The sequence below is a fragment of the Mustela putorius genome, unplaced genomic scaffold (genome assembly GCF_011764305.1).
Source record: "Mustela putorius furo isolate JIRA1106 unplaced genomic scaffold, ASM1176430v1.1 tig00003901_pilon_pilon_pilon, whole genome shotgun sequence".
NCBI classification, from domain to species: Eukaryota; Metazoa; Chordata; class Mammalia; order Carnivora; family Mustelidae; genus Mustela; species Mustela putorius.
Window position 1 is genome coordinate 11,648,736 of NW_025422049.1, and position 18,508 is coordinate 11,667,243.

The window sequence follows — 18,508 nt, forward strand, 5'->3', positions numbered from 1 at the left end:
GGGCTTATATTCAAGGGTAGGGGCAAAAATCACCAAATGAAGATAGCACCAAATGCTATAGAATGATAAATGCTGTAAAGAAAGGGGCACCTGGACGGCTTAGTCCATTAAGCGTCTGCCTCTGGCTTGGGTCATGGTCCCCGGGTCTTGGGACTGAGTTTGAGCCCTGTTATAGGGCTCCCTGCTGAGCAGGTACTCTGTTTCTCCGCCTCCCTCTTCCCCTTCCCCTGCTTGTGCGCTCTTTCTCTCTCTCCCTCTCTGAGAAATAAAATAAAATAAATCTTTTTTTAAAATGCTGTCAAGAAAAAAGAAAGCCTGATAAGGAGACAGAGGGATTGCAGTACTATTTTAGGTAGGTGGTCATGGACAGTCTCTGAGGTGGTAGAAGTGATATTTATCTTTTTTTTTTTTTTTTGGTTTGTTTGTTTATTTATTTATATAGGACAAACCCTCATGTTGAGGGCTGACTTTCAATAGATCGCAGGGAGAGAGCTGCTCTCCCCATACAAAATCCCCTGACCCAAGTTGTCTACGAATGGTTTGGCACCAGGTTCCCCATGAAAGAATGTGCGTTGCATGACAGGTGACAGGAGAGGGGCGACTGAGAAGTGACATTTGAACAGAAACCTGCATGACCAGAGGGAGCCGTGCAAACGTCTGAAGGAAGTGTGTTCTGGGGGAAAGCGTCCAGGTGGATAGAACTCAGGTGCAAAACACTCTGAGGTGGGAGCATCATCCTGGTTAGAGGCACAACAAGGAGGCCAGAGTGGCTGGAAAGGCATGTGGGAGAAGAAAATTGGAAGTAAAGAGAAGAGGACGAAGCCAGGCGTCAAATGACAAAGGGGCCAAATAACTTACAGACAACTTTGTAGTTTTCCCGCATTTAAACTCATGTGACATGGCAGAGCTGCATCTTGAAGGAATAAGCAGGATCCAAAGTCCACAAAGGAGCAAAAGAACATCCCAGAGAGAGGCGTGACTGAAGCAAACGCGTGCATGCTAAGAGATTTGGGTTCAAAAGCCAGCCCTGCCATGTCCAGTTCCATAACGACCCCCGCCCCAAATAGTAAATAGAGTGGGATCTGTTGGTACGTCCCAGGCCTTAGCTCTAGAAAACCTAAGATCAGAATGTGGCCACATGGAGGGAGGACCGCAGATACAGACAAGGAGGGGCTCTCCAACATCCTCTCTCGTCCCCTGGAGAGAGCGTTAGAGCAGAGATGGAGAGGAAGGGGGAGAGCGCACGTACCTGACATCAGTAAAAAGTAGTAAGCAGAGAGGTTGAAACAGAAGACAGGGAGATAGGGTGGGCCCTTCAATTTCTACCTGGTCTTGGGTGGGACTTTGAGTTGCCACCGAGGAGCCAGGTAGCGCACAATCTCACACTATAGCTTGCATCACACAGACTGCTGGGGCCACACCTGGAGTTTCAGATTCAGTAGGGCTGCGCTGACTCTGGAGAGTGTGAGCGATGAGTGGAGAGTGCTGAGTGATGCTGATGACACTGGTTTAAGGACCTCACTTCAAAAATGAATGCTATATGGGGGCGCCTGGGTGGCTCAATCAATTAAGTGTCTGCCTTTGGCTCAGGTCATGATCGCAGGGTCCCAGGATTGAGGCCCCTGTGGAGCCCCCTGTGGAGCTCCCTCCTCAGCAGGAAGCCTGCTTCTCCCTCTCCCTCTGCCTGCCGCTCCCCCTGCTTGTTCTCTCTGTCTCTCTCTCAAATAAATAAATAAATAATCGTAAAAATAAAAATCAATGGTGGGACACCTGGGTGGCTCAGTTGGTTAAGCGCATCTGCCTTCAGCTCGGGTTGTGATCTCAGGGCGCTGGGATCGAGCCCCTGTCAGGCTCCCTGCGCTGCAGGGAGCCTGCTTCTCCCTCTCCCAGTCCCCCTGCTTGTGTTCTCGCTCTTGCTGTCTCTCTCTCTGTCAAATAAATAAATAGAATCTTTAAAAAAAAATGAAAAGTTAAAAAAAAAAACCTATGCTATGATCTGTGACAAATGAGGCAAACATGGAAAATTCAGTCAGCCTGTTTCTTGGTTCGTGTACTGACAAATAGCTAGAGTGCCTCTCTCTTGGCATTGACCATACTGGTTGTTTACACTCCTGTACTTCTTACGCTATTCAAGGTAGAGAGGGAGAGATGTGTGAGTTGTATGGCTGCTGTTTAATATAGAAAAGACACCATGGATACCGTTTAAAATAGAAAAGAGGCCATCTGGAGCTTGGAAGATATTACAAAGTTCGTTGACTTATGCTGTTCCTCTTTACTCAACATTATCCATCAGCAGGCAAGACACTGAAAACAATATATCTATCCCACATTCTCTGTTGGTGAGGGTATGAGAAAACAAGCCTTTCCTATTCTGTATATATTCTGCACAGCACTTTATCAATATGTGGAGCATTCTAAATAAGTACTATTTTATCTAGCAATTCTACTTCCAGAAAATGATCATATGGAACAAACTGGAGTCACACTGCAAAGATAGAGCTACACAGATGCTCATCACAAGTTTAATTTACAAAAATTCAAACTAGATGCAGCCTAAATGTCTAGCACTGGGGAACTGGGTACATACTGTGGAAAGAAAGCCCTGCTACTGAGGAAATCTTAGTGTCCGGAAAATAAATATGGAGGTAGAGTTCACAGGTGTTATGTGTGTGTGTGTGTGTATACGTATACATATACATATACATATATATTTTTTGTATTTTGTGTTTTCTAAAATTCCTTCAATGAGCATGCATTGTTTTTGCGATCTGAGGAGACATTCTTTCCCCAAATCACTTGCTACAAACTACACTCTGAAGCTTCTTGCATATTGTCATTCTCCATATTCAAGATTAGGATTTGGCGGCAAAGCTACTGCAAAGTATACGGACGTTTGGTCAAACTCGCAATTGCTTGGCTTTTCAATACGATGTTTTTAGTGGGAGAGTCTTTACCACTTGTTAATTTGGTTCAGAAAACAATGGTATAAATGAGCCAGACTAAAATCCACCTATTCTTGTATTTCTATACTGTATTTCATGTTCCTTGCACAAATAACTATTACAAATGAGGACAGGATTTATTAAATTAAGCGGAAAACCACCAGCCCTATGTGGAAGTACCAGGTAATTATAAAACAGTATTTTTAGGGTATTGTAATGACAGGCTTGGTGGGACCACAGCTGACATCCAGATTACACTTCGATCACCGTCTACATCAGGATCCTTACTTTGGACCCCAACTATCGATGGAAAGGAAAAAAGTCACGTTTGTATTTAAACTTTATTAATGTAACGTGTTCATGGAAAATGATAGAACAATTTGAAATTCTTACAAGTTCATGTCCAAAACAAAAGCATAATTTCAAAAAAAAAAAAAAAGAAAAGAAAAGTCTTGGATACAATTTTGTCCTTTTAATAAAGAGTAGAATTCAATCTTACTAACTTTTGAGGCAGAGATTATTTATCACAAAAGATACTTATCAATAATTTTGCTCTATTGTTGAAAGAGAGTCTACTTGGGATTCATATGTGGGCTCTAGAGCTCAAGGAACAAATTAAACCAAAGAAACAAATTCTTTAATATTCAAAAGACACGTCGTTCTGAAAACATAGCTCTCTTCCTAACAGCTTTCCTTCCAAATCATCTTTCCTACTTCTTACTCATCTTTCTGTTCTTTTCGGCAAACAGACTAAACATTTTTTTTCTTTTAGGTAAACACTTGTTACAGATTATTCGCATCAAAGCTTACTTAAGAAAGAAATACATTAACAAGAGCAGCAAAAAGTTAAATACTGGAACAATGCATCTAGGCTCTAGCATTAATTCACTACGATATTCCTGTTGACAGCCAACTTTTAAGAGGAAAGGGCTTTTGGGTCTTCAGAACTGATGATTGATTCTGGCATTTTCTTCATTTTTAGCTTAGAGAATCTTTCATTGAGTGAAAGCTTAGTCTGTGAAGGAAAGAAAAGCTATGACTTCAGTGGGTGAATGTTAAAAAACACTCAGGGAACTTGGTTATTGAATTAGATAGGGAAGGGACAGCTGGAGAAGGCTAGGAGTGACCAGAGCAAGACCATGAGTTTGAAGAGACTTCATAGAGCTCTTCTCTGTGACCCTAAAATCATGAAGGAGTTTGCCTGATCTATGGTATAACCAGCTCTTGGGTTCTTAGGCTTAACAGTGTCCTCAAAGGGCTTTAATTGAAGAGGTAACAAAGAAAGCACACAATTGTCCACAGAGTAAGTGGGTAAGCTTCCACAGCGGAATGAGGGGCGGGCTTACTTCTATGCAGTGGACATTAAATGCCTCACTTATGCCCAGGAGTCTGGTCATCTGCCTTGTGAAGACACCCCCTAGGGCTAAGTGACTTCCAATTGGTATTATTAGTCCTTAACCATCTGGAATACCTCAGAGATCTCCGGAGACTTAACTTCCAGGGTCTTCCTTATATAGACTGCCACTGAGCCTAAGTTTCTCTCTCCATCTTAAGAAATAGCTTTTTAGGGGCACCTGGGTAGCTTCAGCTCAGGTTGTGATCCCAGGGTCCTGGGATCCAGCCCTGCATGGGCCTCCCTGCTTGGCGGGAAGCCTGCTTCTCCCTCTCCCGCTCCCCCTGCTTGTGTTCCCTGTCTCTCTGTGTCTCTCTGTCAAATAATAATAATAATAATAATAATATCTTTAAAAAAAAGAAAAGAAAGAAAGAAAGAAATAGCTTCTTAACACCACCCCAAAACCTAAGTCAGAAGCCAGACTGATACTGCTCTGAGGCGGAGGTCATCTCTCCAATATTACATATTGCCTATTTCCCATGTCTAGGTCATCTGGTTTTATGTGGAACATAATTAATCAGAATACGAATGGAAGAGGGTGCTCTGGTTAATTTAACCTATTGCTAACCGAAAGTCGAAAATTGGCAGATCATTCTTTTGATTTCAACCCCTCCTGTGAAAATCTGTAAAAATACATTGTTTTTTTTGTTTAGTTTTGTTTTCGTTCTCACTTTTGTTTTTTCTTTAGTATGCACAGAATGACTCCTTGGCAGGTGGGAACCCTGTTGAGCTTTATGGCCACTGCAGACGTAAATGCACAGTGGACGGAGCTAAATCTTCATTTGACTTGAGTTCACTTTAACAAAATGTAATGGAGGTCAGCTTAGTTTCTTGACCTTCAGGTCTTTCACAAACGCGAAATACAGGGAAGACATTTCTTTTATATTAAAGGGCTCCAGATAGGCTTTGGTTAACCATTTTTTTCCTACACATAAAAGATAACCCTTGGGGCACCTGGCTGGCTCACTTGTTAGGCGTCTGCCTTTAGCTCAGGTCATGATCCCAGGGTCCTGGGATCGAGCCCCGCATCGGGCTCCCTGCTCAGCGGGAACCCTGCTTCTTCCTCTCCCACTCCCCCTGCTTGTGTTCCCTCTCTCGCTCACTGTATCTCTGTCAAATAATAAATAAAATCTTAAAAAACAAAAGATAACCCTTTTATGTACTTAACATAGACATGGATTCTTGAACATCCCATGGGCAAACTTATGCTGCAATTCTATTACATTTACCTGGTTACCAGTCGCTCGAAAGTTGAGTTTCAGGTATTTTCCTCTGGCCTGCTGCTGGGAACTTTTGGTTGAGGTATTTTTACTTGTTGGAAGTGAAGCTGAAGTTTTAGTCCGTCTCGTGCTTCTGTCAATTAAGTATAATATTTAATAAAAATATATTTGACAGGCACTAAGTAGATGAGCAACTCTGGGCCCTTCAATTTAGCCTCTCTAGGTCTCTTTTCCACCAGCTATATAATGAAAAAGGTATACTCAAGAATCCTCAAAGTTCCTTTTAGTATCAAGATTCCACGTACTGTGTTCTCCTGGGGGTACAGGAGGTTAAGCATCTGACTCCTGGTTTTGGCTCAAGTTGAGATCTCAGGGTCATGATCTCAGGGTGGTGAGATCAAGCCCCATGTGGAGCTCCGTGCATAGACGCTCCACAGCTTAAGACGCCCTCTGCCCCTCCCCCACTTTCTCTCTCTTAAATAAACAAATAAATCTTTAAAAAAAAAAAAATAGATTCTAGGGCACCTGGGTGGCTCATTTGGTTAAGCACCTGACTCTTGATTTTGGCTCAGGTCGTGATCTCAGGGTGCTGGGATGGAGCCCCACAGCAGGCTCCGTGCTCGGTGGGGAGTCTGCTTGAGATTTTCTCTCCCTCTCCCTCCGCTCCTGCCCCCACTTTCGCTCTCTCTTTCAAATAAAGAAATCTCTTTTAAAAAAGACTCCAAGTATTGAAACTAGGGATGTTTGCATAGTATCCAAGAGAATCACCAGCGTGCCTTAATCTAGCCTCTTTTATATTGTTACTTCAAAACCACTCGATGAGTTTTGCTTCTATTTAAACGCCAAAGAAGCTTTACTGTTATTTCAGGATGGTCTTCATCTGTTTGGGCTACTGTAAGTAAATAAGACTAGGTGGCTTATCAGCAGCAAACATTTATTTCTCATGGTTCTGGAGGCTGGGAAGTCGAAGATTGAGGTGCGGGCCGATCAGGTTCTGATAAATGCCCCCTTCTGGACTAGAGACTGCTAACTTCTAGCTATGGCCTCCTGTGGTAGAAGGGACCAGGGAGCTCTGCGGGGTCTCTTTTATAAAAACCCTAATCCAGGGGCGCCTGGGTGGCTCAATGGGTTAAGCCTCTGCCTTAGGCTCAGGTCATGGTCTCAGCGTCCTGGGATTGAGCCCCGCATCGGGCTCTCTGCTCAGTGGGGAGCCTGCTTCCCTCTCTCTCTGCCTGCCTCTCTGCCTACTTGTGATGTCTCTGTCAAATAAATATATAAAATCTTTAAAAATAAATAAATAAAAATAAAAATAAAAAAATAAAAACACTAATCCAGCTTGGCTCTGCCCTTAGGATCTAATCACTTCTCAAAGGCCCTACTCCTAACACCTTCACATGGGGCATCAGGATTTTAACATATAAATTTCGGGGGCATGCAAACATTCAGACCAGAGCATGTAGTCATACTCTATGAGACGTAGAAAACAACAAAAGCCTGACTGTTGTGTGGTTATCTTGATATTGTTAGTTAAGCTGCTGTACTCAGCAGTTTTTAAGATTTTTTTTTTTATTTGTTTATCTGACAGAGATCAGAAGTAGGCAGAGAGGCAGGCAGAGAGAGAGGGAGAAGCAGGATCCCCGCTGAGCAGAGAGCCCGACGCAGGGCTCAATCCCAGAACCCCGGGATCATGACCCAAGCCAAAGGCAGAGGCTTTAACCCACTGAGCCATCCAGGCGCCCCTGTACGCAGTTTTAAGTAAGTCAGGTGTTGTTTTCACTGTTGCTTTTTTTCTGGTTATAAATACTATTGCTCTGAGGACCCAACTGGACCAAAACCCGTGTTTGATTTGGCAAAAAGAGAGAGTGCATTGAGTGATTAAATAAATACTGGTTTGCTAATTAACTCTTAGTTATACTTTCTCTTTCCTTTTCTTTGACAACATTCCAGAGACCGTGGACATGTTTTTTTGATTTGTTGAACACAGAATATATTACAGTCTTCATCTGAAAAGCGGGTAAGTGTAATATTCTAGATATGGTAGGCGAAATTCCAAAATCGATCCCCAAAGTGTCACCTCAGAACCGTGAATATGATGAGAAATCACATCCATGGCAAAAGAGACCTTGTACATGGAATTGAAGTTATCAGTGAACTGACTAAAAAGAGGGAGATTATCCTGATTTATCTGGCCTGGCCTAATCTAATCATATGAGAAAAGCAAAAGATGGGGTAAAATAAGAAGTCCGGATGTTTCAAAGTGGAGAGGCACCTGGCTGACTCAAGTGTAGAGCATGGACTGTTGATCTCAGGTGTGAGTTTAAGTCCATGTTGGGTGTAGAGATTACTTAAAAATAAATAAATAAATAAATATGTATCTTTAAAAAAAAAAAGAAAGAAAACAAAGAGGAGGCCCCTGTGTGGCTCAGTTGGTTAAATGTCTGCCTTTGGGGGCACCTGGGTGGCTCAGTGGGTTACGCCTCTGTCTTCTGCTCAGGTCCTGATCTCAGGGTCCTGGGATCGAGCCCCACATCGGGCTCCCCTGCTTGTGCTTTCTCTCTCTCTCTCTCTCTTTCTCTAATAAATAAATAAATAAGATCTTTAAAAACAACAACAACAACAACAAAGAATGAGAAGGACATGACATGTTGTTGCTGGTTTGAGGATGGAAAGGGCCCCACAAGAAAAGGAATTCAGGCTGCCTCTAGAAGCAGGGTGACCCGTGGCTGACAGCCAGCAGGGAAACAGAAACCTCATTCCTAGAACCTCCAGGAACTAAATTTTTCCAATAACTAAAGCGAGCTTGGAAGTGAACTCTTCCCTAGGGCCTCCACATAAGAGTACAGCCCAGGGCCAGCAATTGGATTTCAGCTCCAGGAGGCCGTAGGTAAAAAACCAGCCCAGCGTACCTGGACATCTGAGCATTAGGACGCTGAGATAATAAAGGAGTGCTGTTCTAAGCGGTTTGTGGTGTTTTTTTTAAGCAGCAATAGAAAACTAATATGCTAGGCTTTTAAAGAATTGAACCTTGTCTTTACCTGTACTGGTGGAGAGACACTATGGAAGAGTAGAGTGGCGCCTGGGTAGCTCAGTTGGTTAAGCATCTGAGTCCTGATTTGCACTTGGGTCATGATCTCTGGGTCATGGAACTGAGCACCCTCCCTACCCCCCAGGGCTCTCCGCTCAAGGAGGAGTCTGCTTCTCTCCCTCTCCCTCTGCCCCACCCTCTACTCAGGCTTTCTTTCTCTCTAAATAAATAAATAAGTAAATAAGGGCGCCTGGGTGGCTCAGTCAGTTAAGCGCCTGCCTTCAGCTCAGGTCATGATCCCAGGGCCTGGGATTGAGCCCCACATCAGGCTCCCTGCTCAGTGGGGAGCCTGTTTCGCCCTCCTCCTCTGCCTGTTGTGCCTCCTGCTTGTGCTGTCTGTCAAATAAATAAATAAAATCTTTTTAAAAATTTAAAAATAAAAAATAAATAAAATCTCAAAAAAAAAAAATCTGTTCTTGTAAGAGGACACAATTAGAAACATCGGTTATATTTCCAAGACATTGACTGAAATGTCATATTTGTTTTGAAATGTCATATCTGACAGAGATGTGTGCGAACTCAAATATGACCAGAGAGTTATAAAAAACTATGTCTGAGGAGCGCCTTGGTGGCTCAGTGGGTTACGCCTCTGCTTTCGGCTCAGGTCATGATCCCAGGGTCCTGGGATTGAGCCCCACATCAGGCTTTCTGCTCAGCAGGGAGCCTGCTTCCTCCTCTCTCTCTGCCTGCCTCTCTGCTTACTTGTGATCTCTGTCTGTCAAATAAATAAATAAAATCTTAAAAAAAAAAAAAAGAAACTACGTCTGAGGGGCGCCTGGGTGATCCAGTCATCAGGCATCTGCCTTCAGCTCAGGTCATGAGCCCAGGGTCCTTGCTCCTTGCTCAGCAGGGAGCCTACTCCTCCCTCTCTCTCTGTCTGCTGCCCCCCTCTACTGCTGCTCTCTCCCTGTCTGTCAAATAAATAAATAAAAGTCTCTTTAAAAAATAAAGAAGAGTAGAAAGCCTACAGCTCTGTAGCCACACAAACCAAATTTGAATATATCATTCAAAATTTGAATTATGTTAGTAGTTGTACTGTTTTGAGGAAGTTAAATACCCTATTGAGCTTATTTTGTTCATCTGTAATATGGAAATGTTCATACCTACCTTACGGGATTGCTGGGGATTAAATTATAGCACAAAGTGAAAGCGCTTAGCACAGTGCCTAGCACATAACAGGCCCTCAGTAAATGCCATCGATTATAATTAATCCGCTCCTATGTCCACAGCTATTTCAACCCTTCCACAGATGTCCTTAGTTTAGACCCCCTTTGAAGAGAGGATAACAGCACTTTTCCTTTCACAGCTATGGCTCTAAAAGGCTATGCAAATGCTCCTGATAACTTCCCCTGGCAAAGTCCTCTATGCTTACATCTAAGATCATGTGGAACACTGAAATTTACTTAGTATGTCTGGCATTGATTGTCTGGCATTGATTATAAAGAGCAGAGGGCTTTAATCTTAAAACTGAAAATGAGGAAGAATCTTCATGGCACCGAATTCCTCAGGGTGATAATTCCTGCATGCTTTAAGTAGAAAGGATACAACCTCAAGACATTTATGTTCACCGTAGCAAAATGAAACATGGAAATCTCAAACATAAACATAAAATCAAGCCGGGCAGTTTTACTCGGGAATTTTCTGGTTCTATACTAGGATCGTTAACAGAAATTGTTATGGATTGTTCAGAATCAGAGGCCCCTTGCTGTAAGTTATCTGTATTTGTTTTTGTTTCATTTTCCCCCTAAGAATAACAAAATTTAATTGTGCAGATGTCTATCAGCAATTACCTTTCATGTCTTCGATCATTTTCACGGACGCTGTGGTCATCTTCTGGTGACATCTAAATGGGAAAAGTTGAAACAAATCATGCAAAAGCCTTCTGTCCTCAGCACAAGGTGCTTATTTTCTGCATCTTCAATTAACATTTTCTGTAACAATATTCTCTTTGCTTGATCCTCAGTCTACCATTCAATTGCAGATTTTCCTCCCCTATTCACAGATGTAAGAATGTCAAAGCCAGGGGTCCCTTGGCGATCAAGCAGTCCAACCCCCTCAGATAGCAAATTAGGGAATGAAGATTCAGAAAAGTCAGATGTCTTCCCAAAGGCCTTATAGCTCGTGGAGACCCAGAAGAAAATTTTTAGGATCTAGATGTGGTCTGGATCCCCATGGTACTTGTCTTGATCAGGAGAAAGATAATAACTGTAGCTAAAATACACCAATGTGTCCTTATAACTTTTCTTTAATAAGACTGTGATTCGACTGCATTTAAGGTAACTAAGGTAGGTGGGTGGGGGGAAATGCCTGGCTGGCTCCATCCGTAGCCAGTGACTCTTGTTCAGGGGTTTTAAGTTTGAACCCCACATTGGGTATAGAGATTACTTTAAAAAAAATTGTAAAAAACTAAAAAGATAGGGGCGCCTGTGTGGTTCAGTGGGTTAAGCCTCTGCCTTCAGCTCAGGTCATGATCTCAGGGTCCTGGGATGGAGCCCCGCATGGGGCTCTCTGCTCAGCAGGGAGCCTGCTTCCCCCTCTCTCTCTGCCTGCCTCTCTGCCTACTTGTGATCTCTCTCTCTCTCTCTCTCTGTCAAACAAATAATAAATAAATCTTTAAAAAAAAAATAAAACCTACCAAAAAACCCACAAAACTAAAAAGATAGCTAAGTGAGGTAGAGAACTGTATTATCCTAATAACTTAATTTTAGAAAATCTAACCTGTATCCTAATCAGCCATTTCATGGGCAAGTTAGGATTTTTTCCAATAATTAGCTTAAATCCCTTATGCCTGTAATGACTTTGTAAATGATCACACAGGTTGCACCTACATGTGGTCAATGAAACTAATCAAAGCATAATGAAAACATTCCATTCAAATGTTAATTGGTCCAGATCACTCCACAGCTGAGCTGGTTTCAGTGCGTCCAGTTATGTGTAGCTGGTATTTAGTGGTTCGGCTCTTTTTATACGCGATCCTAACCACAGTTAGTTTGCAAGCAGATTTGGTACTAAGAGCCTTACAAACAATGTAATAGCAGCCAAAAAGTCCATCAAGCCAGTAGGCTCTAAAAGGACCATAACACATGAAGGTATTTCTCAGTGTTAGTGGTTACAGGTCAAATATGCTCTTATTGGAAAGTTCATGTTCAAGTTGGAAGCACATATTAGTGTTCGTAACTAAACCTATTACGAAGGCAGCCCTGAAGTCAAGATGCATGTGTGTCTAAGGGCAATGACTCCATGAGCGAAACAGAGCCTCACATATGGCTACACTAGTTAATAGGGTCCTTGACAAGAACTAAAGAAGGATAAGGATGCCCCTAGAATGGGGGTACAGTTTACATCCAAACTAGTGGCAATCACAGCAGATTACCCAGGAGCTTAACAGGGTAGTATAGAAGCCAAAAAAGGAGAAATGAGAATAGGAGCCATGGAGCTAGGGGGAAAGGAGCAGGAATTACAACTCAAAGCTATTAAAAGAAAGGGATTTGGGGCGCCTGGGTGGCTCAGCAGGTTAAGCCTCTGCCTTCAACTCAGGTCATGATCTCAGGGTCCTGGGATTGAGCCCCGCATCGGGCTCTCTGCTCAGCAGGGAGCCTGCTTCCCCCTCTCTCTCTGCCTGCCTCTCTGCCTGCTTGTGATCTCTCTCTCTGTCAAAGAAATAAATAAAATCTTAAAAAAAAAAGAAAGGGACTTGAGCTCATGTAATTATTTCTAAAATAAATTGATTAATGCCATTTCCTTCCTTAAGGTCTTCCAATACTTCTGTACTGCCCTCGATATAAAATCCGTACTCTAGCATGGCACACAGGCCCTCCGTGATCGGGCCCCTGACACTCTACCTCTTCACACTTGCCTCTCAATAGCTCTGCCCACACACTTGGCACTTGAGCTCAGTGATTTTTTTCAAACTTTTTTTTTTTTTTTTAAAGTGGTAGACTACCGAGTTCTAACAAAGTCTTTTTAGGTACCCCGATATGCAAAATACAGGAAAGCAAAACTGCCTTCATTGGCCCCTAGGGCACTGCTTTGAAAACGCTAGTACGCTGCAGTATAAAGTTTGGAAAACTACTGCAGGCTGGTCAAACGAAGCTAATTGAGGTTTGCCAAAAATGCTGGGCTTTTTTTCGCTTCTATTCCTTTGTACATGATGTTTCCTCTGACTAGAATGCCTTTCTTACCTTTTCTGCTTTGCTTAACTCTACTCTGCCTCTAGGACCCAAGGCAAACACTTTCTCTCCTCTTGGATGCCTTCCCTGACCTCCCTAGCTGGTTGGTACCTTGGGACCACCTCTATCTTATTAGAATGGTAGGAACTGAAGTCATGTTCAAGAAATAATGGATAAACAGAAACATTTAGGAGGTTGTAGCTGTGTCTATATGGAAGCCTATTAGAGATTTTGTTCCTACTTTTAAAATATTCATATTTGCCCCTATATTCTCATGGGGATTTAAAATTTTTTATTTTATTTGACAGAGAGAGAGAGAGAAGACACAAGTAGGCAGAGCAGCAGGCAAAAGGAGAGGGAGGAGCAGGCTTCCCACTGAGCAGAGAGTCCGATTTGGGACTGGATCCCAGGAACCTGGGATCATGACCTGAGCCAAAGGTAGACGCTTAACCAACTGAGCCGCCCAGGCATCCCTCGCGGAGATTTTTACTTCGCGTTGAAAATCTGTTGATAGGGCACCTAGGTGGCTCATTGCAAAGTAGGAGAGCAATATTATTCCCATTTTATAGCTGAGAAAACAGGCTCCAAGTGACTGCCTCGGGCTTCCTCAGCTGGACATAACCATGACACCTTGGTTATAAAATGGGCTGTCATTTTACATATCACTGAGAAATCCTTTAACGCTTTTCAATTTAACTATGGTATATCATTGAATGTAAGGCGCTACCTGATTTCAGAGATATTAAAACCTGAAAAAAAATGTGTATCTTGAAATTGATTAGATATGATTTCATCCAAACGAGAGTCCAAAGCTCCTGTCATTAGTCACCATACCACACCACCTAGATTTCTTTAGCTATCTCATAGATGTCCTTCATTCTAATCTTATTTCTTGGGGGGAAAACTAATATTGAGAGCAGAGGAGGTGACTTGGAGAAGGTCATACATGCAGCTAGTAAGCAGATTAACCAGGAAGGGAAGCCAAGTCCCTGAGACCCAGGCTAGAACACTTTACATGCTGTCATTTAAGATACCCTGTCTTTTCCTATAGGTAAAGAAGTATTGGGAAAAATACCAGAGTACCATGTGTAAGAATAAGTATTAGGTATTTTATGTAGGAGCTAAATCTACTCAACAGAATGTTTATGTCAGGGGCAGCTGGCTGGATCAGTTGGAAGAGCATGTGACTCTTGACCTCAGGGTTGTGAGTTCAAGCCCTATGTGGAGTGTAGAGATTACTTAAATAAATAAAGCTTTTAAAAATAAATAAATAAATACTTACATGAAACACATGGACTCTGTATTAAAGATGGAAGTTTCCCACAAAATAGATTTAATTGGCTTAATCAATAGACAGCATTTCTTGTAACTGCTATTCATAGAACTTCAGCAAATAAATAATAAATAAAATAAAGACAGTACCCTAGGGATAGTAAAGAATATTTAAAGATTGTAAAGAGTATTTAAAATAACACATGCTATAGGGGTACTTGGCTGGCTCAGTCGGTAGACCGTGGGACTCTTGATCTCAAGGTCGTGAGTCCAAGACTCATGTTGGTTGTGGAGCCTACTTAAAAAAAAGTAATACATTCTATTGTAAGTTTAATTTGTGGGGCGCCCAGGTGGCTGTCTGTAAAGCGTCTGTCTTTGGCTCAGGTCATGATCCCAGCATCCTGGAATTGAGCCCCGCATGGCATTGGACTCCCTGTTCAGCAGGGAACCTGGCTACTTCCTCTTTCACTCCCCCTGATTGTGCACTCTCTCTCTCTCTCTGTCAAATAAAGAAATAAAAATCTTTAAAATAAAAAAAGTCTTACCTGTATCATCTTATCTCCCTTGTGGCTAGTGCCCACTTAGAAGCTCAATAAAGTAAGGTAGAATGAGGGTAACAGAAGTAGAAACCTATTGCAAGCAATTATACTACAAAGCTGGAAATACCTGACTCATGTCAAGTCGACATGTGCAGCATACACGGCTTCTTCCTACATTGCTGATAAAAAGATTTTGCTTATTGTTGATAAAAAGGCTTTAACAATGTATTAAAGTAATCACCAGTACAAGCAGATGTCAAAACTAACTACCAGGAAAGCCGCTTCAAAAAGAAAAGCCTGTTCAAATGCAAATGATATTAAAAAACTACAGAGACTCTGAGCTATAAAATTGAAAGCACTGATAGTTACCCTTCGATTCTTGTCCATTTGATCATGTCTTTGACGCGTCTGCTTCTGGAAGTATTCATTCCTTCTTTTCATTACTAAAAACCTGATACAAATCATAAATGTTGATAATTTAAAAGGCAAACTTTTATTTTCAAAGAAATTATGTAAAATGCATGTTTTCAAGCGATATTATTTTATTATGCATATTTCAACATCTGATCTGAAACAGAATACTAGAGACAATTAAAATACAAAAGAGTGTTTTGATAAGTGATTTTTCAGCTTAGGTGTGAATTATTACTTACCACATCCATAACAAAGATCAGAAGTTAATCAGGCATTTGGGTGACTATTTTTGTTTAAAATTTTCTTCAGGAATGATGTCAGCAAGATGATACTTAGAGACTCAAAGCTTTGTTTCTTCAAAATTCCTGAATTGAAACCCTAACCCCCAATGTGATGGTATGTGGAACAGAGGTCGTTTGGTAAGTAATTAAGATTAGACGAGGTCACGAGGCCAGGGCCCCATGATGGGATTAGTGTCCTTATAAGAAGAGGAAGAGATCAGTTTGCTCTCTCTCCACCACGGTAGAATACAGAGAGAGGTGGCTGGATACAAGCAGGAAGAAAGCCCTCACCAGACTCCTGCCATGCTAGTGCCCTGATGCCAGACTTCCAGCTTCCAGAACTGGAAGAAATAGATTCCTGTCATTTAAAGCACCCAGTCTGAGGTATTTTGCCATGGCAGCCCAAGCAGACTAAATAAGACAACAGCAGACGAGGAAGCTATAGGCCCTCCTTGCCTGAGAGATAACACTGAATTAAAAGCTATATATAGACTAGAATGCCTCTATGAGAACTCTAGAAACCAGCTGAGAAGCTACAGCACCCAGGCCATTATAAAACCAAGAAGGGATTCCAGGGAATAGGGTAGGAATAGTCACAACATTTAATGTGCCCATCTGTGTCCCTCCCCCTATGCCTCCCACAGAGAGCAATTTGGGGTAAGAAAAACCCATACTAGGGCTTCTCTCTTGGGATGGAAACTAGAAGTGGACCATGTCTGCAATGTTCTGGTTTCTCTGGGGGCTGCCTGAGGGACTGGTTTTTGTCTCACCAGATTCAGAACATCCGTGGGACCGGTGCCAGAGTTTGGAAGCTACTGAAAACAGAGGCAAGCAGCACAGTAGAGCTGCAGTTCTGTAGGCAGATGCCAAGCGGTACAAGATTATAAAAGGTCTGCAAGGTGCTAGAGGCCCCAGGCAGTAGATTGGTGGTCTTCCTCTGCATGAAGCCAGTATTAAAAAACTAAGGAAGGTGTTTATTGTTTCAAATGCCCAAATTCCTTGGGGTGCCTGGGGGGCTCAGTCGGTGAAGCGTCTGCCTGCCTTTAGCTCAGGTCATGATCCCAGGGTCCTGGAATCAAGCCCTGCATCCGCCTACCTGCTCAGCAGGGAGCCTGTTTCTCCCTCTACCTCTGCCTGTGTCTCCCTGTGCTTGTGGTGTTTGTGCTCTCTCTCTCTCTCAAATAAACCAAAAAAATCACACGCACACACAAAAAAAGCCCAAATCTCAGCCAAAAGCATAAGACATACAAAGAAACAGAAACCTGGTCCAATCAAAGGACCAAAATAAGACAGCAGAAATCAGCCTTGAAGCAATGCAGATCTATGAACTACCTGGCAGAGTTTAAAATAATGGTCATAAAAATGCTCAATGAGCTAAAAGAGAACACAGGTACATGACTAAAGGAAATCAGGAAAATGGAGCATGAACAAAATAAGAACATCAGCCAGGAAACAGAGACTATAAAAAATAACTGAGACTATAAAAAATAACTGAACAAACTCTGAATCTGAAAAATACAATAACCGAAATGAAAAATTCGTTAGAGGGTTTCTGCAGGAGATTGGATTCAGCCGAAAAAAGAACCAGCAAACTGGAAGACAGGTCACTGGAAATCATTGATTTGGAGGCGCAAAAACAGAAACAAATGAAGAAAAATGAAAAGAGCCCAAGGGATTTATGGTACATTATCAAGAGGGCCAATATACGCATTACGAGAATCCCAAAAGGGAAGGGGGGCAGAGAGTTTATTTGAAGAGGTAGAAGCAAGCCCAATGTCCATTGATGGATAAATAAAGTGTGGTATATACACACAATGGGATATCTATATACACACAATGGAATATCTTTAAAAGGAAGTAGATCCTGTCACATGCTACCACACAGATGAACCTTGAGAATATCATGCTAGGTAAAATAAGCCAGTCACAAAAAAAACAAGAACTACATGATTCCACTCGCAGGAGGTATCTAAAGCAGTCAAAGTCACAGAAACAGCAAGGAAAATGGTAGTCACCATGGATTAGGGATAGAGGGAAAATGGGAAGTTATTATTTAATGGGTACAGAGTTTCCATTTTGTGAAATGAAGAAGCTACGCAGATTTGTTTCACAACATTGTGACTATACTTAAAGTCACTCAAATGTATGCTTGAAAGTGATTAAGATGGTAAACTTCATGTTGTATTTTACAATTTTTTAAAATAAAAAGATGAGGGGTGTGTGAGTGGCTCAGTGGGTTAAAGCCTCTGCTTTCGGCTTGGGTCATGATCCCGGGGTCCTGGGATTGAGCCCCGCATCGGGCTCTTTGCTCAGTGCAGAGCCTGCTTTCCTCATCTCTCTCTCTCTCTGCCTGCCTCTCTGCCTACTTGTGATCTCTGTCTGTCAAATAAATAAATAAAATCTTTAAAAATAAATAAAAATAAAATAAAAAAATAAAAAGATGAAACTCATGAACTTTTAAGATGTTGCCAGTTGCCATAGATCCTGTCACATAGTCCAAATTTCTCCTTTCACATAATAGGAGATTGAGATCCAGAAAGAGTAAATAATTTGCTTGATATATTTAGTGACAGAGTTGGGACACAAAGCCATGTCTTCATATTCTTATGTTGTTTCCACTCACCCATGCTACTTATACTCCATTAGGAGCCTTTCATTTAAAAACATAGATCAGATTCTCACTGGCATCTTCTTTCAAGAAATAAGAATAATACTAACAACTGGGTAACAAACAGAGCTAGGGAGTAGTGAAGAATTTGGGAATACAGAGAGGGAAATCAGCCGGTCTGAAAAGACTTCTGCTTTTAGAGCAATACATAGTAAATTAGAGATTCTAGACCCAAAATTGATTTGTCAGTTGTACTCAGGTTTGAATCTGTTGCAAGAATTACTTGGAATGCTGGTGTGGTAATAAGATGTCAGTTGTCACTCTATAATTGGAGTTTAAATGGCAAGCACTCCAAAACTAAGTACCTCATTTCCTCTGAAGCTGTTATCTGTGTTTAGAAAAGCTTTGTCTGGGGGACAGCCCAATTAATGTAAAGACATGCGCATTTTGCCATTCATTTCATGTAAATTATTTAGTGGAGAGTACAAAAGACAGTTTTTGTTCTGTTTCTCTATTTACACACCACTTTCCTAGCCAAGGCAGGCATCTGTCTCTGGATATCATTACTGTATCAGGAAAAAGGAG

The 18,508-nt window shown here is 41.9% G+C and overlaps 1 non-coding gene across 1 annotated transcript; it reads right to left on the reverse strand.

Annotated features, from left to right (window-relative positions):
- Positions 1-5,570: 5,570 nt before the first annotated feature.
- On the reverse strand, positions 5,571-15,071 carry LOC101674812. Its single transcript, XR_006603026.1, has 3 exons — positions 14,990-15,071; positions 10,431-10,483; positions 5,571-5,688 (listed from the first exon to the last, which is right to left on the reverse strand). It is a non-coding gene; the product is annotated as an uncharacterized LOC101674812 (transcript).
- Between the last annotated feature and the right edge of the window lie 3,437 nt (positions 15,072-18,508).